This window comes from Parasteatoda tepidariorum, chromosome 4, assembly GCF_043381705.1.
Source record: "Parasteatoda tepidariorum isolate YZ-2023 chromosome 4, CAS_Ptep_4.0, whole genome shotgun sequence".
Taxonomy (NCBI): Eukaryota; Metazoa; Arthropoda; class Arachnida; order Araneae; family Theridiidae; genus Parasteatoda; species Parasteatoda tepidariorum.
Window position 1 is genome coordinate 52,587,321 of NC_092207.1, and position 15,646 is coordinate 52,602,966.

The 15,646-nt window shown below is 27.9% G+C and overlaps 1 protein-coding gene across 1 annotated transcript in view; it reads right to left on the reverse strand.

Moving 5' to 3' along the window:
- LOC107446198 (uncharacterized) overlaps positions 1 to 15,646 on the reverse strand; it is a 79,032-nt gene that overhangs the window by 24,837 nt on the left and 38,549 nt on the right. The gene's annotated exons all lie outside the window — the stretch shown is intronic.

Sequence of the window (15,646 nt, forward strand, 5' to 3'; positions counted from 1 at the left end):
AGGGAGCAAGGTATACTTCTTGCTTATTTCTGCTGGTAAAAGGGTTGAAAAGTTGCCATTTCCATATTCTTCACACAAAGGAGTTTCTGTTTGATTATTTTTACAGAAAAAAGAGGGAGGAGAAGTATAAGTAATGCTTGAGTAAAACATTAAATTCGTCAATTTCAAAAATAATTATATAAGAAGAAATTAATAAATTAAAAAAAAAATATCACGTAAACAAAGAGAGAATTGAAATTTGTTTAATTTTCTGACTGAGGGGGAGAGAAGGGATCTAACATTGTGCTTACGTAATACAATGGAAAGTGTGCAAGATAACCACTTATGGTGCATTGCTTTAGTAGTTAACTAAATTTGCCAATTTTAACTAAGTGAAAATAGAAACCTGAAAATTAGAAACGAAATAAATTTAATTGTTATCTTAAGAAATTAAAACAAATACAGTTTCTTTTAATTTTTTACATTGAAAAGTATAGTAGAACATTATTTTGAGATATTTTAGTATCGTGATGTCATGCCAACAACAATCACAAAGGCGCTAAATGGGTTTTAAATTTCTAATTTCTCTAAAAAAATAAAGCAGGTAGCAACTCAGGCAAATCTCTATAAGTTATATATAAGTTGGTTCCCTTGTATGTTTTTAAGTTGCCAAGATTTGGATATTATTCCGCCACAAACTATGATACAGAATTCTTCCCGAAATGTGAGTAATTACAGAAATAAATTACAGTTCATTACATAAATATTATACTGATTAGCAAACATGCGAATTTTTTTGGTGATGTAGATTATGTTTTTAGTATAAATGATTTCTTAAAGTAAAGATAAGTAAAATATGCAATTATGAAATTTAAAATTATATTCATTTCAACATTTAAAATGTATTTTTTTACACGAACTAATAAATCTTATTAGTTACAAAAGCCATTTATAGTTTTTTCATACGGTCAACTCACAAAAGGGTTAAAGTTAAAATTTACTACTATTTTGCCGAATCAATGAGATTCCATTACATAACATATTAGGCTAGAAAATTTCCTCCCAAAAAAATTCTTTTTGGGGGGCTTAGAATAGAATTCTCTCACCCTAAGACAAAATTGAATTATTTCTGCGGTCAACATACAAGATGGGCAGGGTTCCAGATAACAACGGTTTAACTCTCTTTGATTATATGTAATATATTGAGAACTTGATAACAGAGATCAACTTCAATAGGTTGTCAACTTCTAAAGCATGTAACCGAAATCGACAGGTTGCACTTTTCTAAAACGGTTCCTTATTTGCAATTTAAAGAATTTTTATCATGATCTTATAAATGTTCCTTGAAAAAAATCAAAGATTTTTCTAGATAATCTCAAAAAAAAAAAAGTTATTAACGTAATCAAATTTTATCTGGCCCGATTAAGAAAACTTAGTTTTTCGATTAAAGTGAATGTAAAAATCCGATAATGCAAGAAGTAGCAATATTTTTAAAGAAGAAAATCGAACGTGATTTGTTTTTTTAAACATCGGATGGAACACTTTAAATTCAACACAGTTAACAGTTACGTTCTCAAGCGCCATCACTTCAACCGTCGAGAGCCATCTGTGAGAAAGTTCATTACAGAGAAACCAGCACGCAAAATATTTCTCATGAGCTGAATATTATTATCTAGTTGGCAATAACGGAGATGAGAACAGGTGAATAGTTGCTGATAAAAAGAACTTCTCATAACACTTTCCCTGGACGAATCTTCCCATAAATTTAGAATGATTTTTGCTGCATTTAAAATGCGTTCGCACGTTCTTGAGAATTTTTAAGACAGCAAAAAACGTGTGAGATATAGTTCGTTATCAGAAAGTTTGATTATCTACCCTTTTTTCTTGTCTGAGAATCTAGTTTATATAATTTAACCTTCATGATTCATTTCAAATAAAGATTGATTTACGTCTAGAAAATTGCTTGGATAAAATAATGTTTAATATTTTGAGAAAAAACTTGGGTTTAAGCAATTTAAAAAAGTAAAGTTTTGATTACAACAGCAAAGCAATGGTACACACTTCAAAATTCTTCGTACAATTAAATTTAATTATGTTTTGAAATCACATTTATGCAGTGTCGTGCAGAAAAAGGGAAAACTTATTAAGTTACGATGAGAAGAAAAAAAAACATCGTTACGATATTTATTCCAATAAATTTAAATCCATGAAATAATTATTTTATAAAAATTTATTATTAGCATTAAATTGTTCCTAATTTGTTTTAAAAAATTAATAACCTAAGAGTTTAAAAACTAAATTGCATTCTTTATAAAATATTTTGTTTTAGTCAAATATTTATGTAATACAAAAATTAAATTCCTTGATGAAAATAATATAAGCAATATAGGACCATATATAAAATTTTAGTGCACATAGTCATCAATTGGATGTTCCCTTTGACTATTTGCCTGAGGCTGTTGCGCACTTCGCTATTGAGTTCATATTTCTGAAGCAAAATGACGGTATAGAGAACAATAGTAGATATTTCCATATCTTGGTCTGTCGCGCCAACTGCAATCGCCGAAGCGCCAAATGGATTTTAAACTTGCAATTAAGAAAATAAATAAACACGCAAAAGTTTGACCAGGAGTTGCTACGATTTATTCTCTCCAAGTGGGTCCCTGTAATTTTTTTTTTCTTTAGTTCTTTTCTTAGTTTAATGGCAAGACTTTTCGGCAATGCAGCAGATGAGGAAATATTCCCCAACTGAAAGAAATGGCGATTTAGTTTTGTTTTGTAGCATCCGGAAAATAATTAGTTTTAAATTTTTTTTAAGTATTTTTAACAAATGTAAGGAACGGAATTGAGACTTAAAAAATTAAAAGAAATGATGGTTTTCTTTACAACAGCAGAGTAAAAGTAATTTAGAAAATTCCTAAGAATATTCTTAGTTAAATTGTATTCGCATACATGTTATTTTACAGTGATTCAATTGTGTTCCAAAATGGTATGTTTAAAGCACCATTTATCATTAAAAGGCGAAAAGAAGAAACGGGCAATTAAAAGAAGCGGACAACTTAACTGCTTATAGCATCAAGTAAATATTAATATTAAAATTCTTTATATTCAAGAAGAATATTTATAAAGTAAAGCATTCGTAACCATTCTTTTCAGATACTATTCAAATTACGTTTAATATTTAGAGACAAAACTACAGTTCAAGTAATCGAAAGAAATAAGCAGTTAAACCTGAAATAGTAATTCCCTTATGCTCGCTACACGTAATTAAAATAGCCTTAATTGGATAATTTCGTTTACGTAAATTTTAATGTAATGTAATGGTTATGAATAGTTACATTAAAAAAATTCTTTATATTATTACAGTTTCTTTAGATTTAATTCAATAAATATGGTTCGTCCAAAAATATGTTTAATATTTAGAGGCATAATAATGTAATAATAAAAAGGACGAAACAGTTTTACACACTAGTAAATAGCAAATTGTAAATTATAGAGAAGATAGAAAAAACGTATTAAATTAACTTGTATATGTTCAGATTTTTATTGTGTTCTTTTTATTTAATTTTATCAAATTTAACAAAATTTTTGAAAGGTGAAAAATAAATAACTTAATGACTTACTTGGAAGGTACTCGGAATGTCACTCGTAAACAAACTAAATTTTTTTAATACATTAAGTCATTTTTTGACAGAAAATAATATCCAACCCATAAAAATCGGTTGCAGAGATATAATTAAATTTCAAACGAATTTCAAACAATTAATTTCAAACGATTTTTCTTTTTGAGTTCTAGTTCAGTTAATAAATTGTTATCAGAAAAGAAAAAAAATACTTGTAAAATGCTTAATCAGGCAGAAACTTTTGAGTATGTAAAATAGAGTTTTCATTCTAACCTTCTAATTTAATTTTCGAAATTTAGCCTTTTAAAATATAAGCATTAAAGTTTCCGATTTAAACATAAAATTCTTAAGAAAACCTTTTAGAGCCAAAAATTTCTGCGTCTGAGGAATGAATTAAACTTGGCGACGTATTTAAAGTAAAAATTCTAGTTTTCGATGCTTCATAACTTGATAATCATTTCAAAATAAATTTTAAATGAATGGTGTTTTAAATATAAATGTAAACAACAACAATCCCGAGCTCTTGACCTGCTCTACTTCCGGTTAGAAAGTATACAACTGCTTACTACAACTTATTCTGAGAGGCGATATTATCAAACAGATAATTTTGTTTTTTAAAAAAGAAATACCTTATATATTTTCTGAGCTGAAATATGCTGTATTTCATAAGATATTAAGTAATTCTGGTGAGTTAGAAGGGAAAATTTCTCTTGGTTACTTACAGATGTATTGATAAAAAAAAATGTGATTTGGTAGCTAGATTTAGAAAAAACTCGCTTTTTTGGCAGTTCAGATTCGATTTCTTTTCACTTGTTTATTGCTATTTGTTCTTATTGCGACCGTGGGCACAATCATCCGTTAGTGTTAGCATACTGTTAGGGCAGCGAGATTAAGAATGTTCATTTTACAAATTATAATTTTTGTTTAAATTTCGAAGTTGGTATATTGTTGCCAAGTTAGGAAGTGTTTTATAACGATTCTTTTTTTCAAATGACAATTCTTACGTCTTGAAATGACGATTCTTATAGCGATTCTTTTTAAACACAAATAATAAATCATTTAACAAATACACGTATGCAGGAAATGCTACTCAAGTCTCAAAAGACAATGATCAGGTTGTGAGCAAAATGGCTTCAAAATACAACGGGTACGGAAACCCGGAAATTCAGGCATTAAAGAGCTTGCAGTGCACCCTTTTGTAGAAAACACCAATTATATGATTTCAGAACCGAAAATTAATCTGTAAAATAATATTCAGCTAGAATAGTGAGCATCTTCCTTGTTATTTAACGATTTAATAATTGCTTTTGCATAATTCAATTTCAATAAGTTTCAACATCATAAAACATAAATATATAGTTTGCCTCAAGTGAGAACTCCCCAAGCCATTCGTCTGGACCCGTGGCGGTGACTATGGTAACGAGGTATAACTATTTCAAGTAGGGGTGTGGGGTTCACTGTTTAGGATAGGTTTTGACTCGGGTCGGCGAGATAAAGGTAATCTTTTTCTTCGGTCTATTGTGTTAGCCCTAGAGTGAAGAGAAACTACCCTCCCTGAAATTTGCTATTCTTGTTTCCATAGCAGCAGGCCTCAGACTTTGTGGCGGAGAAAGTTCTTACCGTAGACAAACTATATTTGGTACTGAAGCAGTTATCAAAATGAAATAGGTAACTTAACATTACCGGGCAGTAGAATCTTTGCCTTATAGATTTGTTTTTGTAATAGTAGCTCATTTAAAAAAGTTTAACCTAATTAATTAAAGATTAATCGTTATAAAAAGTAATACATTTTAATTAGAATAAGAAATAGAATCATTAATTTTTATTCTTTAATGAAAAATGCAGTGGTAAGGAAATCTTTTGAATGTTTAATTTAAAATGAATGACGATTTTCGTGATTAAGCATGTTTCATAATTAGGTGAATTTGAGGAAGTTAGTTTTAGAAACGTCAAAAAGCTGTTCACGGAACATTTTTAAACTAAACTACATTTACTTAAACACTCTTTTATATTAAATTAATGGTCTATCTTTCAGATGATCGTAACTTATTAAAAAACCGAAGTATTTTCAAAAAGTCCCTTAATCCCTTCTCTTCAAACAAGATATTGATATTTTAAGTATTTGAAAAGTATCTTCAATATTTTAAAACTTGTTTTATAATAAAGCTAGTAATAATTTCAATTTATTAAGTGTAAAATAGGAGAAAGTTTTGAAATATTATTTATTCGAAAAAAGAACAATATTTACTTTCAATCTCTTCATTATTCAAAACCTTGAATCTTCATTAATTGAGTGTAGTAATAGTAATATTTAACTTATGAAACAGAAAACAAGCTTGTTCATTGAATGGTACTTAATAAAAATGCAGAAAATTCAAATAAAAAACGCTCTTGTTTTTTCTAACCATATTTTAAAGCAATAATATTTAAATAACTCCTAATTAGTTTAATTGCTTGAAAAATAACTTAAGTTTTTCTGTAAGCATTTCTTTTTCTTCATTTTTAGTGTAACGAATTGATATTTAATTATTTGCCTCACGTTACAGTAAAAAAAAAATAATAAATTAAAGATTATTATGAGGCAAAAAAAAAAGAAGGCCTACCAAAACATGCAATGCATTTCTTATCTACTTATTGTTTGTAGTGCCATACATATTTCATCGTCTATCCATCTAAACGAGGTCAGTTGACTAAATTCGGCGCATATTTTTACGTTATCTTTCATTCACGCAATTTTGTCACGTATTCTAATAGAGAGCCAATTACCGAAAAGAAAGAGTAATTAACTCACTTACCGCTTTGATCTAATTGGCTACTTAAATCACCCAATCTTAGTGCTGTAATAGTGGAACGCACTTGCGCGGTTAGGATTTTAATGAAAAATTTTATAAGCCAAAAAATTATTAGAAAATCGTTTTCTTAAATTAAATCAAACGAACGATTTTAACTTATGGGTAACAAGTATTAAGAAATTCAGCACTGCATTTATGGGTTTTTATTTGAACCCTCTACACTTTACATGTATAATAATGAAATATAAAAATATTTAAGGAATAACTATTTTTAAGGTAAAGTAAGTTTTTAAAGTAATCGCAATTTGGATCATTTTATTAAATCAAGGGAAAAATACAAAGAATTATATGTTTTATTTTCACATTAAAGCAAAACTTCATTGTAATAAAGTATACAGAATAGTCTACATACACAAATGTGTTCTTTTTATTACTTTAACGAAATAACATTTTTTTGTGAAGCATGGAATCGCTTGCACAAAAAGTTTTTTATTGTTCTCAATTTTAAGTATCATTTTATAGTAAAAAATCGTTTGTAAAAAAATTGCGCTCTCTTTCGTATTTTATATTATTTTATTGTAAAGTAATCGGTGTCCACAAAAATTTTTGTACTTTTTCTTAATTTATTTTAACTTAATTTGAAAACTAATTTTACCGTATTCCTCATATAAAATAGGAAAAGAAATTTTCCATACTTAAAAAAACAATAAATTTAATGGCTTTTAAAAATAAAATATTTTGACTTTCATCCGTTTTTTAGTGTGAAATTTTCGTATATTTTGTTAGATAGCGTGATTTTGATTACACATATCGTTCTAAATTTATTGGATTAAAACAAACTACATTAAAGGAAATGTTAAAAAGGAAAATGATTGCAAGGCAATTATAAAAAATGCAGTCTGAGCAAAAACTAGCAAAGTTATGTTTTTTAGGATACAACGAAGCTAGTTATGTTGTGTGCAAATGCTACGTTAATTATATCAGTACTTCAATATTAAAAAAGCTAATTCAATTATAATTTTAAATGTTAAAAAATACCTTTTATCCTTACTCAGTCACTTTTGTACTTAGAAAACTTGATAGTTTAAAAAATCTTCAATTTGTTTGAAAGTTTAAAAGACAATTGAAAATGCTAAAATAATTTAATCTAAGCTTATCTAAGAATATAAGATAATAACAAAAATAACTATAAAACAAAAATATTATAAAGCAAAAATATAATAAAATTATAAAGCTATGCATAGATATTGATGATTTATTAGACTCATTACATTTTATTATTTTGTTTTATTTATAACTCATAAATAAACATAGTTTTCTTCAAATTGTTCAATTTTTTTTTACGAAACTTTAAATATTATAAAAAATGCTAAAAATTTTATTGTTTCCATAGTAAAATTTGATATTTTTATTTCGATTATGTATAATTATGTAGTTAATTCCGAAATTATGGAGCCTTAACCTTCATGACCCCCTGACCTCCAATATTCAGGGGATTGTTGTAGGAATGATTTTGTTGTGCGTGAATGTTCTTTATAATCTTCATGCATTTCATTGTAAAATAACAAACGAAATAAAGGACGAACGGCAATATTTTTAACTATTTTGCAGAAAAATCTCATTTTTTTATATCATGTTTGAGATATTCCCAAATAAAATTTTCAATTCTGCTAATAATAAATACTTATAAAATAGTTATACATACGATTATTTTATTTAATTTACGATCATAAACATATTTAAGCAAATTTTTCTAATAAAAATAAATATTTAATAGACATGAATACTACTATATTATTTCTGAATAGTTAAAGATAAAATTAAAATTTAAAGTAAGTGCCATATCCATCTCAAATATATCGAAACAAAATTAATTTAAATGAATTTAATACAAAATGCGATTGTTTTCATAACAAAGAAAATATTTCCAGTAATCTTAAGATTTGAGAGGAAGTTCTATCGGGGGTGTTTCGGGGGTAACCAACCAACCTCGTCATTCTAAACCTTTCTTATATAGAATTACGCACACTTCCTGAGACTAGAATTTCCAACAGAAAATCGAAGAGGAAACATTACCTGGATATACGATACCCTCCGGAAACGAACCTATTCCTATAGGCCAACCCCAAGTATTCCCGTTACTATGAAAGTGTAACTTTTTTGTCTCTCTTTAATACCCTAACCGAGATAAGAAAACCCGTATTCGTGTCTTCTTATTTTGGGTTTCTTTTTCTAAAAACTGAAATTTGATGGATTGTCGGAAATCGCCGTTCCGATCGGGAAAGGTTGGTAAAATGATCGGTCACGTAGTTNTTTTCTTAATTTATTTTAATTTAATTTGAAAACTAATTTTACCGTATTCCTCATATTAAATATAAAAATAAAATTTTCGTACTTAAAAAGACAATAAATTTAAAGGTTTTTTAGGGATAAACTATTTTGTCTTTCATCCGTTTTTTAGTCTGAAATTTTCGTATATTTTGTTAGATAGCTTGATTTTGATTATAGATATCGTTCTAAATTAATTGGATTCAAACACAAACTACATTAAAAGAAATGTTAAAAAGTAAAATGATTGTAAGGCAATTATAAAAAATGTATTCTGAGCAAAAACTAGCTAAGTTATGTTTATTAGGATACAACTGAGCTAGTTATGTTGTGTGCTAATGCTACTTTAATTGTATCAGTACTTCAATATTAAAAAAGCTAATTCAATTATAATTTCAAATGTTAAAAAATAAATTTTAAAAACTTAGTCACTTTGGTACTTGGAAAACTTGATAGTTTAAAAAATGTTCAATTTGTTTGAAAGTTTAAAAGACAATTGAAAATGTTAAAATAATTTAATCTAAGCTGGTTTAAGAATATAAGATAATAACAAAAATAACTATAAAACAAATATATTATAAAGCAAAAATATTATAAAATCATAAGGCTATGCATAGAGATTGATGATTTATTACATTTTATAGTTTTTTTTAGTTTTTTATAACTCATAAATAAACTTTAGTTTTCTTCATATTGTTCTATTTTTTTACGAAAATTTAAATATTATAATACAAAAAATTATACATTCACTATAAGTGTCTATTTAGTAATTATTTCTATTCTTTATTTATTAAGGAGAAACAAATGTTAAAAATTTTATTGTTTCAATAGTAAAATATTTTTATTATATATTTCTATTATGTATAATTATGTAGTTAATTCCGAAAATATGGAGCCTTAACCTCCATGACCCCCTGACCTCCAATCTTCAGGGGATTGTTGTAGAAATGGTGTGAATGTTCTTCATAATCATCATGCATTTCATTGTAAAATAACAAACGAAATAAAGGACGAACGGCAACTTTTTAAACTAATTTTCAGAAAAATCTCATATTTTTTTATTATGCTTGAGACTTTCCCAAATAAAATTTTCAATTCTGTTAATAATAAATACTTATAAAAATAGTTATACGATTATATTATTTAATTTACGATCATAAACATATTTAAGCAAATATTTTTTTAATAAAAATAAATATTTAATAGCTATGAATACTATTGCATTATTTCTGAATAGTTAACGATAAAATTAAAATTTAAAGTAAGTGCCATAGCTATCTCAAATATATCGAAACGAAATTAATTTAAATGAATTTAATACAAAATGCGATTGTTTTCATAACAAAGAGAATATTTCCAGTAATCTTAAGATTTGAGAGGAAGTTCTATCGGGGGTGTTTCGGGGGTAACCAACCAACCTCGTCATTCTAAACCTTTCTTATATTGAATTACGCACACTTCCTGAGACTAGAATTTCCAACAGAAAATCGAAGAGGAAACATTACCTGGATATACGATACCCTCCGGAAACGAACCTATTCCTATAGGCCAACCCCAAGTATTCCCGTTACTATGAAAGTGTAACTTTTTTGTCTCTCTTTAATACCCTAACCGAGATAAGAAAACCCGTATTCGTGTCTTCTTATTTTGGGTTTCTTTTTCTAAAAACTGAAATTTGATGGATTGTCGGAAATCGCCGTTCCGATCGGGAAAGGTTGGTAAAATGATCGGTCACGTAGTTTTGTAATCCGGTAAAGTATTTTGGTGAAAAAAGAAGCTACTTAAGCACTTTTTTTTTTCCTTCTCTTTTCGTATTTCTTGGTTTATGTAAAAAGTAAAACGTAGTTAGTGGCTATGAGATTTTCAGGACTTATCGTGTTGCGGTATTTATCCGATCTAATAAATGTGCTTGTTTGCGATAAAAGAGTAAATAAGTTTTTAAATTCTTTTTTTTTTTAAAATACGACAATATATTCATGTTTAAAAGCAGTTCAACAAAGGAAGTTTTGGTCAAACAAAAACTATAACTCATTTATATCTTATGTTATTGTTGTTATGCTTGACCTTTTGACGCAGATGGGACACCGGTATCCCTTTCATATTTTTTTTTCTGACTCTCTAATTTTAAGCAAAATATGTTTTGGTAATTTTTAATTATAAAACACTGTCGAATAGTTTTACTAAGAAAAATCTTTTAAATTATCGAAATTATATTTGTAGTAAAATATTATAAATTTCAAAAAAATATTTTTTTCCCAATTAATATTCTAAAATTTATCAATACTTGGTTTTGTAAATTAAAGAAATTTCAATGACGAATAACTCGCTCATGGGCTGCAATAGCGGCACAACTTAAAAAATCAAGTTTTGAGATAAGTGAGTTTAAAGTTTTCATTGCTGAGCAAAATGGATCAGAAATGCTTTAGTTCAAGTTGAATTATGAGTTGTGGTAGTATTGCAGCTGAAAGAATATGTATTTTCATATTTACACCTGTTCTCAGTCCAAAACGCGTGTTTTTTGAGATGCAGCCCATGAGCGAACTGTTTCTCTCAGATCTAAATAACTGCTAACAACTGAAAATTTGAAAAATTGCTGTTCAGAAGTGAGCCTTGTTTGGAAGATTTTACCTTTAACGTATAAAAAGACACCGGTGTTCCATGCTTTATTTTATAAGCATAAATGATAAAGATGCAAAATATAATATTTTTCACTTATTTTAACCAAAATTAAAACAAACAAACAAAAATGAAAAAAGTATGAAAAATATGCCTAATAAAAATTCAGCGTAAAAGGGTTAATGACTGTGAACACATTTCCACATGTTGTTAATTTGTAACTAATAAATGCACTTCCTTATGTTGCAAAATTATAACTAAAATATGTGTCCTTTATGTTGCTAACTCTAAATTAAAAATGCAATTCTCTTATGTTGTAAATTTGTAATTGAAAGACGAATTCCCTCAGAACTAAAAGATGCGTCCCTTATGTTGATAACTCTTAATTAAAAATGCAATTCCCTTATGTTGCAAGTTTGTAACTGTAAGACACATTCCCTCGCCTTGCAAACTAATAAGTGAAAGATGCAATTTTCTTACGTTGCTAAGTTATAATTAAAAGATGCGTCTCTTATGTTGCAAACTTATAACTATACAGCTATAAATATAATTAAAAAATGAGATTTCCTCGTGCTGTTAAATTATAAAGAAAACATGCGTCCCTTATGTTGATAACTCTTAATTAAAAATGCAATTCCCTTATGTTGCAAATTTGCAACTGAAAGGCGTATTCTCAAAAGTTGCTAGCTAATAATTAAAATATGCAATTTCCTTGAGTTGCTAAACTATAACTAAAAGACGCATTAATTTTGTTACCAACATAGAACTGAAAGATGCATCCATTATATTTAAAATTATAACTAAAAATGATTCCCTGATGTTGCTAACTTCATAACTGGAGATTTATCTTATTTTATAACAATATTATAAAGAAAAGAAGCCCTACCTTATGTTTAAAAACTGAACGATTTTGACCTCATGTTTCCCACAAAATTTGAAACTTACAAACATACACAAGTCAGTAGCTCACTTATAACTAAATATAGCTTCAATGATGTTGCAATATAATAATTAAACTACTTTATCTAAAATTTCAAAATTATAACTGAAAGATGCGTCTTTTATGCTAAAAATTTTTTAAACTTTAAGATGTATCCCTTTTTTGAAAAATTATTACTAAAGAAATTTTTCTTTGTATTTCTAAATTAACATAATATTAATTAGTAATGTACAATTTTCCACAGAAGTAGACATTAAATATAAAACAAAAAATAAAATTAAACCTTTGTAGATTCATCAAAGCATTCTTAATTATAGTTTTGTGAATATATTATTTGTTTTGAAGTTCAAATACAATCGTAAACATTAAAATTTAAGGTTGGAAACGAAAAAAAAACAGCGAAGCTATCCTGAACAAATAAACTCAAAGGAAGGAAATAAATATGATCTTAAAATTCATGCATTAAATTTAGTTTTATATGGAAGTTTATAATAAACAATAATTATATAGGAACTTTTGTAAAGCTCGACTTTTACCGGCAGTTAAGATACGAGTTACGTATTATAAATAACGTTAAGATAAACAAACAAATTGACTACCATAAACAATAAGAAAGCCAGTGAATACATAATTTTTAACTTTTCGAACTGGAGCCCGATTTCTCATAATATAAATAATTATTTTTAATAATTGTTTGAGAAACGATGGATATAAGCAGAAAAACAAATTAATCCTATTGAATCCTTTTTTTAAAAAAATGCATCATCGTATATTGGTAGTTCCTGAACTTAGAACTGTTATAAAATAGGGATTATAATTAAAAACAATAAGAATATGAAATTTTTTAGATAAAAACACTTTTAATGGAATTGATTCCCATAACAATATAACATTCAGTAAAGTTAAAGATATAACAATACATGGAATAAAATCTTTAGATAGTAAATTATTATATAACGGAATTTATCTAATTAAAATTTTAAAATATTTACGACTTTAAAAGCTTGAAAGTAACATTATGATATGATACTTATCCGGGCAAGCCATTTAGAACATCCAAAAAACTCAGTACAAAAACAGAAATTAAAAAAATTTTCTATGATTTATTTCAACTTTTTAAAATGAATTAATGTTTTTGCACAATTTTTGTAATTATTTCATTTCAATCTACAGCATGTCCGTAAAGTCATGGTGCCCTTTTTATCAGTCAAAGATTATCAGTGCATCGTAACTTCACACAAACATACTGTATTTTGCTGTAGCAGTTGTCATTTACACTTGCAAACTCCATGTTATAAAGTAAAATGTGTTTGTTTCTTCAAGTTTTTTTCATGTTTCATACTATGTTTAAATTGAACCATGTTTCAGTCTAAGTTGAACCATAATATGGTGGTATAAAGTTTAAGAAACATGATAATATGGTCCAACTTTACCCCATATCGAGTTATTAGCAAATCTGATCAATGTTATGGTTTCAGAAGCTAACAATTTCTCATAGTATGGTGTTTCTTTTATCTTCCTTAATACAGGCTGATATTTTCATTAGTCCTAGGTTTTTTTTAATCCCAGTCTAACCCTATTTTATTACATAACCAGCGTTGAACAATCGACACAATTCTGAGTTAACAACGATCAGTGCTCGCCATACTAGGAGAAATTTTGAGCTTCTGGTACAATAACATAGATCAAATTTGCTAATACCTTGATATGGGGCAAGTTGGGGCATAATATCGTACCTCTAAAACTTTATAGCATACTATAGTTCAATTTAAACTGAAACATGGTTCAACTTAAGCATAACATGAAAAAAACACGAAGAAATAAACACATTTTACTTTAAAACAGGGGGTCACAAGTACAACTGCTACAGTTAAATACAGTATGTCAGTCCATAGTTAAGATGCACTTTTAATCTGTAACCCGTCAAAAGTATACCATGACTTTACGAATATGCTGTAGATTAAAATAAAATAATAATAAAAAAAATTTACAAAAATATTAATGTATTTTAAAAAATTTAAATAAATCATGGAGAAATTTTCTCAATTTCTGTTTTTGATGTATTAAATGCCTCTCCTAGATAAGTATCCTAGCATAATATTTCTTTAAACTGGTAAATACGGCGCATAATGCAGATATGTAAATTGGATTACGGTGTTGAACAGACGGCCCAATTCTGTGTTCATGACTATCAATGTTCAACTCCGTAGCCTTGTAATTTTGAACCCAATCAAGAAGACAAGAGAACTCCTGGATCAAGCATCGGAGTAAACTAGCTTTCGTCTAGGACTTTTTGATGGAACTAACCCGCATTTAGAGGAAGACTGCGAATACTTCCCATGGTTAGCCCGACGGCGAAGGGATTCTAACCCATGATCCGTCTACTATTGAATATATTTTATGTGAGTGAGCTGAGAGCAGAATTTTTATATTTTTATCAACCAGCCACTGCTTGGATTCGGCCCTGGTTCACATCATTGGAAGGTGAACACTCTATCACCTGAGCCATCGCAACTCTAGTCTGGCCCCATTAAGATTATTGAAAAATAAAAGCAAATAAACAAAATAAATGAATAAATAAAAATCCTTAACTTTTTAAGTGAAAAATAGGCCACGCCCGATATAAATATTTGTATTTTCCTTTTCTTTTTATAAATAATTATATGGAAAACGGTTGAAATAACCAGAAAAACGAAGCTACCCTAGCGTTACGACTTTTGTCCCTTCTCGCATCTTTAAATTAATCATTCTACATTGAGGGTCCCCTAATATTGAATAAAAAAGAAGAAAAAGAGAGAGAGTTAAAACTAAAGAACTCTAATAAAAACAAAACAAAAAAGAAGATACAGAAAGTTTCCGAGGAAAACGTTTTTAAGTGAAGTCATCCGTATAACAACATAACTCGAGTACTGCAAGTAAATGTTTTGCGTGATAAAACGAGATTTTTTTTTATTTATTTTATTTATTTATTTATTTTTTTATTGAACCCGTGATAAGAAATAATGAAGACGATGTGACGACTTCGGGGGAAAAAAAAAGGGTACCTCATATTCCAAAATGAATCTAAGCATAGATTGAAGTTAACTCTCTTATTCCCGAAAATTATAATAACAATAGAAAAAAATAATACGAGATAAGAAAATAAATTCTCTTCTTTAATAGTCTGAGAATGGAATTAGAACTCTGAGAGGGAGGGTATAAAAAGAGAGGGCAATTTGTAGAATTGCCAGGCTGTCGGCCAACCACCTTTCTGCGGTGGAATCGGCAGCTAGCTACTTTTCTCACTGTAAAAATTGTTTCACTCTAGAAACACTATTGAATCAAGTTAATTAGCTTTGAAATTGTATATCACCCCGATGCTTGTCGCA